Source organism: Sus scrofa, chromosome 3 (genome assembly GCF_000003025.6).
Source record: "Sus scrofa isolate TJ Tabasco breed Duroc chromosome 3, Sscrofa11.1, whole genome shotgun sequence".
Taxonomy (NCBI): domain Eukaryota; kingdom Metazoa; phylum Chordata; class Mammalia; order Artiodactyla; family Suidae; genus Sus; species Sus scrofa.
Window position 1 is genome coordinate 22,500,868 of NC_010445.4, and position 9,199 is coordinate 22,510,066.

Below are 9,199 nucleotides of genomic sequence, written 5' to 3' on the forward strand. Positions count from 1 at the left end.
CAAAACCTGGCAATCAAGCCTGGTTTGTAGCATCTGCTCATTTCCATGGTGTATATCCTCCAGCTATACCGATTTTAAGCTGCTAATGAGACATCACTGAGCATGGAGTTAGGATGCTGCAATGCACCTAGCAACCATTATGTAGTATTTACAATGTACCCATAGCATAGACATAAATCATCTCAAGGGCAGAGAGAGCAGTAAAATAATGTTTGTTTTAAATGCAATATATTTCACTATAAGCTTATATAATTTAATCTTTTACAATGGCTGGGTTTAATGGGCAGCTCTCAAAATTCCGGAAAATGTAACAGTTGGCTCTTATGAACTGATTTGAGCACACCAATGAAATATACACAATGAAGTATGCAGGGAGTTCCGGTTGTGTCCCAGCAGTAGTGAACCCACCTAGTATCCATGAGGATGAGGGTTCAATCCCTGGCCTCGCTAAGGGGGTTAATGATCCAGCGTTGCCATGAGCTGTGGTGTAGATCACAAACACAGCTGGGATCCTGAGTGTCTACGGCTGTGGCTGTGGCATAGGGCGACAGAGGAAGCTCCAATTCCACCACTAGCCTGGGAACTTCCACATGCCCCCCGCGTGCAACCCGAAATAAAAAAGTATGCAACCATAAAAAGGAAAGATACAACATGACTAAATTCCCGGAGAAGGTCCATGCATCCACCACGTCCCTGGCTTCTTTCCATCAGAACCCTCCGTGGGTGGGTAACCTGACTTCCAGTAGCTGAATCGGTTTGCTTGCTTTTAAGTTAACACGAGTGGAATCGTATGCCTGCAGTTTGAAGTGTGACCACTAGAGGCCTCTCGTGAAGCAAGGACAGAAACCCAGTCCTGGGCGCTTGCTCCCCTCTCTCTGCAGTTGGTTACTCACACCCCAGGCAGCCGCAAATAGAAAAATCTGAGTGTGGGTGAGTCCCCGGAGATCCGGGGCCACAGTTTTCCCAGGGGAGATGTAGGGACCAAGTTCTGTCAGAAGCGTCCCAAATGGGGCCTTGACCTCAAACCCTAGTGGGGTTTGCCAGTGAGCTAGTGGGCAAAGGAAGAACCCATGGAAAAGCACATCAGGAGAAGAATAGGGGAAAGGAAATATTACAGAGTTTCAGGTCACAGATCCGAAAGCCAAGCAAAACTAAGTGTAATCCCCGCCCCTTCCTTTACCAGCTTTGTAAATTTGGGCAAATTTTACTTAACCTCACTGACACTTACTTTGCCCATCCATAGAATGGGAACAATAAAACCTTCCTTGGCGTTCCCGTTGTGGCTCAGAGGTAATGAACCCAACTAATATGTCTGAGGATGCGGGTTCCATCCCTGGCCTCGCTCAGTGGGTTAAGGATCCGGTGTTGCCGTGAGCTGTGGTGTAGGTCACAGACTCGGCTCGGATCCCACACTGCTGTGGCTGTGGTGTAGGCCAGCAACGGCAGCTCTGTGTCTGATTGGACCCCTAGCCTGGGAACCTCCATATGCCACAGGTGCGGCCCTAAAAAGACAAAAAGCAAATAGATAAATAAATAAATAAATAAAACCTTCCTTGCAGTTTAGTTAAAGATAAATAAATAAATAAATAAAACCTTCCTTGCAGTTTAGTTAACAGGTTAGGTAAGATCTTTTTTTTTTTTTTTGTCTTTTTGTCTTTTTGCAATTTCTTGGGCTGCTCCCATGGCATATGGAGGTTCCCAGGCTAGGGGTCCAATCAGAGCTGTTGCCACCGGCCTACGCCAGAGCCACAGCAACGCAAGATCCGAGCCGCGTCTGCAACCTACGCCAGAGCCACAGCAACGCTGGGTCCTTAACCCACTGAGCAAGGGCAGGGATCGAACCCGCAACCTCATGGTTCCTAGTCGGATTCGTTAAGCACTGCGCCACGACGGGAACTCCAGGTAAGACCTTACATTTGAAGAAAGAAGAGGGTCTTCCTTTTTTTTTTCCAATTGTACTATTTTTATCTTTAGGATGAAGAGGAGACTCCTATTTTGTGGGTGCTCGGTGATGCATAGAACTGACAGGGTGTGGAAACGTGGGCATGAAATTTGCTGTACATCATATACAGACTTCTATTTCATTGGGGCAAGGACTTATTGCACCCTAATGCATACATACACCCCACATAATGTACATCTACTTTTACATAAATGGGATGTATGCACGATGATATTTTTTTGAGCAGCTTTAATTTTTTTTTCTTTTTTGCTGGTTTTACCCCTTCCTTAGTATAACATACCTCTTCTAGCATATTCCAGAATCCTCATTAACAAGCCAATATATTGCATTCTGTATTTTTGTCTTGTTGTTGTTGTTGTTTAGGGCCACACCCATGGCCTATGGAGCGTCTCAGGCTAGGGGTCTAATGCCGGATCCTCAACCCACGGAGCAAGGCCCAGGATCGAACCCGCAACCTCATGGTTCCTAGTCGGAGTCGTTTCCTCTGAGCCACGATGGGAACTCCACATTCTGTATTTTAAACTTATATTCATATAAAATAATTTAGGGAGTTCCCCTGTGAGGCAGCAGGTTAAGGATTTGGCATTGTCACTGCAGGGGCTTGGGTCATTGCTGTGGCACGGGTTTAATACTTGGCCCAGGAACTTCTGCGTGCTGCAAATAAAAAAAAAGAAAGAAATATCCATGTATATATACATGGTTTTACAAAATGGGTTCCTATAATGCTCTTTCTGAATTTTTTTTTTTTTTTTTTTTTTTTTGTCTTTTTTGTCTTTTTTGCCATTTCTTGGGCCGCTCCCGCGGCATATGGAGGTTCCCGGGCTAGGGGTTGAATCGGAGCTGTAGCTGCCAGCCTACGCCAGAGCCATAGCAACGCAGGATCCGAGCCACGTCTGCGACCTACACCACAGCTCACGGCAACGCCGGATCGTTAACCCACTGAGCAAGGGCAGGGACCGAACCCTCAACCTCATGGTTCCTAGTCGGATTCGTTAACCACTGCGCCACGACGGGAACTCCTCTTTCTGAATTTTGATACTCTTAATATAACTCAGAAAAAACCTCTCTGAGTTAATGAATATACTCTATTATTTTTAGTGGCTGCATAATACTTAAAAACGCAGATGTTCTGTAACTAGGTCAGCTCTCTCTCAGTTGAAGGATCATTGCTTTGTTTCTACTTGTTTGTACCAAGAACAATGCTCCAATAAGCACCATTATACCTTTACCATTATAAATCTTTTTTTTTTTTTTTTTTTTGGCTTTTTAGGGCTGCACTCGCGGCGGCATATGGAGGTTCCAAGGCTAGGGGCCGAATCAGAGCTGTAGCTGCCGGCCTACACCACAGTCATAGCAACATCAGATCTGAGCTGGGTCTGTGACCTACACCAGAGCTCAGGATAATGCCAGATCCTTAACCCACTGAGCAAGGCCAGGGATCGAACCTGCATCCTCATGGATGCTGGTCAATTCGTTTCCACTGAGCGATGATGGGAACTCCCTATAAATATTTTAGAAGTATATTTTAAAAATAATTTTATATAAGGATCTTTTTGGCTGCGCCCACGGCATGTGGGATTTCCCAGGCCATGGACTAAACCTGAGCCACAGCAGTGACCCAGGCTAGGCTGCTGCAGTGTCAATGCTGGATCCTCAACCTGCTGAGCCACAAGAGAACTCCATATATAAAGATCTTATATTTTTAAGGGAAAGATTCCCAAGAGTGGTTTTCCAGGTCAAAGGGAGTATGCAATTTTTATTTTAAACAATCATTTCCAGATTGCATTCAAAAAAGTCTGTATCGGTTTATATTTCCACTACCTCACGTGAGAGTATGCTTTTCCCTCAAGTCCCTGGCAGCAATGGGCTTTGCCTTATTTTTGTTTGAGTTTTTTCTTTTTTTTTTTAAATCTTTTTAGGGCTGCACCCACGGCATATGGAGGTTCCCAGGCTAGGGGTCTAATTGGAGCTGTAGCCACTGGCCTCCGCCACAGCCACAGCAACGCCAGATCCTTAACCAACTGAGTGAGGCCAGGGATCGAACCCGCAACCTCATGGTTCCTAGTCGGATTCATTAACCACTGAGCCACAATGGAAACTCATGTTTGAGTTTTTTCTTTTTGTCATAGACTTTTCAAACATCTTGAAACCAAATAGAAGAGTATAATGAGCCCCAAATACAGCTCAGCTTCAGCAATTATCAATATTCTGCCATTACCGAAGGCTTCTTTTCAGTTTTTGCAAATTTATGGACATAAAGCCATAGACTTGTTCCTTTTTTAAGATCTTGTTTTGCATTTCTCTGACTGCTAGTGATTTTTGAGCACATTTTCACACATTTGGAGTTCATCTTATGTAAGCGCCTATTCATAGCCTTTGTATTTTTGTTTTGTTTTGTTTTCTTATCAATTTATAGGAGCAGTTTGTATTATGGATGCCAATCTTTATCTTCTCTGTTGTCAATATGTTTAATGTTTGTTTATGGTATCTTTTGCCCTTCTAAAGTTTTAGGTTTTTAATGTATATTTTGGCCACACTCTCAGCATATGGATCAAATCCAAGCCTCAGCTATAAATGATACCATAGCGGCAGCAACACCAGCTTCTTAGACCAGTGCGCCACAGGAGGAACTCCAATTTTTTATATATTTTTAAGTATATATTTTTTTCTTTTACAGCTTCTATGTTTTCTGTATCACAAAAGAAACTACCCATCACCACCACCAATTGTAAGCTGGTACAACCACTCCGGAAAATTGCAAAATCTACTGAAGCTGAACATATATATAATCCTATGACCTAGAACTCTCTCCTAAGTGTATACCAACAAAATACATAGATGTGGTCACCAAAAGATAGGTACAAGAATATTGGAGTTCCCGTCATGGCACAGTGGTTAACGAATCCGACCGGGAACCATGAGGTTGTGGGTTCGATCTCTGCCCTTGCTCAATGGGTTAAGGATCCAGTGTTGCCTTGACCCGTGGTGTAGGTCGCAAACGCGGCTGGGATCCTGCGTTGCTGTGGCTCTGGCGTAGGCTGGTGGCTACAGCTCCGATGCGACCCCTAGCCTGGGAACCTCCATATGCCGCAGGAGTGGCCCTAGAAAAGGCAAAAGGACAAAAAAAAAAAAAAAAAAAAAAAAAAAAGACTGTGTAATAGGTTTAACATTCTAGTAATAGTAGAATTTCATTATACTTACAATTTAATCTAGAGAGTCAATTGACATTTTAATCATACTAAGTCTTCCCACACAGGGTCATATCCTTTTATTAATTCACATTTTGCTTTATAGCCTTCATAAGATTTTACAGTTTTTCATCTAGGTCCAGTGCCTCTCTAGTTAAATTTATTCCAAAGGATTTTCTTTTTATTGCTATCGTGTTTGGAATATTTTTCCCATTACTATTTCTGTGTTCTCGAGTCTTTTGCTAGAATGGAGATAGGCTACTGGTAGTTGTCTAAAAGCAGAACACAAACCGAAGTGCGGTGAAGAAATGTAACTTTATGTCTTTACCACTCAATTTAACGTTTTATTTTAAGCTCTCTTTGTGCCAGGTGGAAGAAATTCATCCCCATCTGGCTTCTCCCAGCCTTTCTCCAGGGTGGATTTAAATTCCATGGCGTTTATTGCAAGAGGACACTGAGTCTTTGTCATCAGCTGTCCCAGCCAGCATCCTCTGAGATGCCAAGCGTCTCATTGTGTCCTGTCTGGTCCTTACTAGTCTCTACTGCATCATCTCTCTTTTCTTTCTGAAGAGTCTTTCCTTCTTGCTCTGTCTCTCTTCTTCTCTCCATCCCTCAGACATGTAGAAAACATCCCCCCACCTCCAGAAGGCAGTAGGCAGTGGGAACCTCCCTAGCGCCCCCTATCGGGCCAGACATAGCACACAGCATCTCCACCCAGGAGATCCTCTTGTTTTGGGTCCTGTGTGGGGTCCTGTCCTTAGTGAGGAGGCAGCAGAGTGGTCCCTCTTTCTCAGGTACCTGCAGCATCTTCTCACTCCTTTTTTTTTTTTTTTTTTTTTTGTCGTTTAAGGTCCACACCTATGGCATATGGAGTTTCCCAGGCTAGGGGTCCAATCAGAGCTGCAGCAATGCGGGATCCGAGCTGCGTCTGTGACCTACACCACAGCTCACGGCAACACCGGATTCTTAATCCACTGAGCAAGACCAGGGATCGAACCCAGGTCCTGGTGGATACCAGTCGGGTTTGTTAACTGCTGAGCCATGGTGGGCACCCCATCTTCTCACTCCTTATCCTCCTTCCTCTCCCTGTCTGAGGAAACTGTTCTACTCTCATTATTCATTCTCTTAAGTCTAGGTTCATGCCTTGAGTTATACAAAAATTCAAAAGGTAAAAGAAGCTTTGTTTTCTCTCTGCTTCCTCACCCCTTCTCTGAGGCAATAAATTCAGAGCAGACTGGCTGGAATAAGGGAAGGGCTGTAAAGGGGAAAAGAAGCTCTGGAGGGGAAAACATTGGGTTTTTTTTTGTGTGTGTGTGTGTGAAGTTTTTTGGTCTTTTGTCTTTTTAGGGCCACACCCACGGCATATGAAGGTTCCCCGACTAGGAGTCCAATCGGAGCTACAGCTGCCAGCCTACACCACAGCCACAGCAACACAGGATCCAAGCCACATCTGTGACCTACACCACAGCTCATGGCAACGCCAGATCCTTCACCCACTGAGCAGGACCAGGGATCAAACCTGAAACCTCATGGTTCCTAGTCGGATTCATTAACCACTGAGCCACAACGGGAACTCTGGAAAACACTGTTAATATTTCAGCACAGTACCCCTCAGACACAGGCACAGGAAAAAACAGTACTGGGGAAATATAACAGAATGTTCACAGAGATACTTTATTTCCAGGAGGTGGAGCCACGAATGAACTATCCTTAGACAGGAAGATAGATAGAGATAGAGATATAAGTTTTGCAGAGTTTCTAAAATGTGGATTACCTTTATCATCACACATCGCACACACTCAAAAATTATCTGTTCCAGTTCTCTTGTAGTCTGTATCCTCTTCAAGTCACATGTGTCGCATGACAAATCCCAATGACTCCAAGCATAATTAACAAACACAATGTACATTTCCAAACAGATGCACAGTGTACAAAATATAAAGCATCAAAGGGGGCTTTCATGCTCAGTAGCTTGGGTTGGTTTCTAGAGTGGCAAGCAATCCCTCTGTTATGAAATTAGGATTTCTATGCTGATTTGGGGGGATCAGAACAACTAAGCATGAAGGCATAACCAAGTGAACCAGATTTCAAGATGCGTGTGTGTGTATATATGTATACTGAAGGTATAACCAAGTTAGCCAGACATCATGATAAATATATATTATTTATATATATATAAAAACACGCCACAGGCATAACCAAGTGAACCAGATTTTGTGATGTGTATCTATATCTATCTATCTATCTATCTATACACACACACACACACATATATACTGAAAGTATAACCACGTGAGCCAGACCTCATGATATATATATATTATACATATATATGTAATACATATATCATATATATATATATATATAAAAACACGCTTCAGGCATAACCAAGTGAACCAGATTTCATGATGTATATAGTGTGTGTGTGTGTGTGTGTGTGTGTACACACACTCTTCAGGGTGCAGAGGCTTGATGTGGCATCTCAATTCTCAGACCAGAGATTGAACTTGGGCCGCAGAGGTAAAAGCACCAAATCCTAACCACTAGACCACCAGGGAACTCCCTGTATAGATTTTAAAAGAGGTTCTTGCATCATGAGACAGCTGGGTTTTCTAAAGCCACATTTGAGGACAATATGATAAGAGGATGCCTTAAATTTGGTAGGTTCCTAAAAGCAGAGACTGAGACAGGGATTCTTGCTCAAGTGTTGTGTTGGGGAGACCTCTCTAAGGGAAGGGGTGAGGGGGAAGCAGGATGGGGCAGGGGGAAGAGCTAAGGAAAGGAGAGGTCTCAGCTGGAGACGGGCTTCATCCTGCTTCCACAGGGACCTCTGGAGCACAAACTGAACCACAGGGTTGGTTCCACCTTGAAACAAAGGGGCCAGTCTTTTGTACTCCCATGCCCCTCAGCCATGGGCAGGGGACACCAGACTGCTGCAGTGGCAAAGGGCAATTCTGTAGGGAGGCGGGGACCTGTGAGCCCCTGCTCCTCGGAGCAGCTGGGGATGCCAGCCAGGCAAGATTTACTTGGGGTTATTTGGGCAAACCTGGGTGATTGTGAGCTGATTAAAGGATGAGCCAGCGTCAGCGTGCAAGAGCAGGTGACACTGAAGACACCGATGACAGCAGGATTGGGGGTGCAGAGGAAAGCTGTGGGCCAGGTAGCAAAATCTACAGTGACTATTGGGGGTGTGACCGGGAGGGCCAAAGATGACAAAGAGGAGGGGGAGGTAGTGGCAGAACCGGGCTGCATGATCCTCAAATCAGCAGGGATTTTTACACAAAGAAGCAGGGGAACTCAATGAATCAAAACTTGAAATCAGGAGTTCCCATTGTGGCTCAGTGGGTTAAGAACCCAACTAGTATCCATGAGGATGCGGGTTTGATCCCTAGCCTCACTCAGTGGGTTGAGGATCACCGGTTGCCACAAGCTGCGTCATAGGTCGAGGATGCTGCCCAGATCAGGCACTGCTATAGCGTAAGCCAGCAAGCTCTGGCTCCTACTTGAGCCCTAGCCTGAGAACATCCACAGGCCACAGGTCTAAAAAGACCCTAAAAGACCACCATCCACAACAAAAAACTAACAAAAAAACCCACAACTTGAAAAACAGGAGTTCCCGCTGTGGCACAGTGGGTTAAGAATCCAGCTGTGGCGGCCCCGCTCACTACCCAGGTGCAGATTCGATCCCTGCCTGACTCTGTGGGTTAAAGGATCTGGCAATTCTGCAGCTGTGGTCGAAGCTCCAGCTTGCATTCAGTTCCTGGACTGGGAACTTCCTTATGCCTCTGGGTGGGGCTCTTAAAAAAAATAAACAATAGGAGTTCCTGTTGTGGTTCAGCCCAAACAAATCCAACTAGGAACCACGAGGTTGTGGGTTCGGCCCCTAGCCTTGCTGCGTGGGTTAAGGATCCCGTGTTGCCTTGACCTGTGGTGTAAGTCACAGACTCAATCAGATCCCACATTGCTGTGGCTCTGGTGTAGGCCGGTGGCTACAGCTCCAATTAGACCCCTAGCCTGGGAATCTCCATATGCCGTGGGAGCAGCCCAA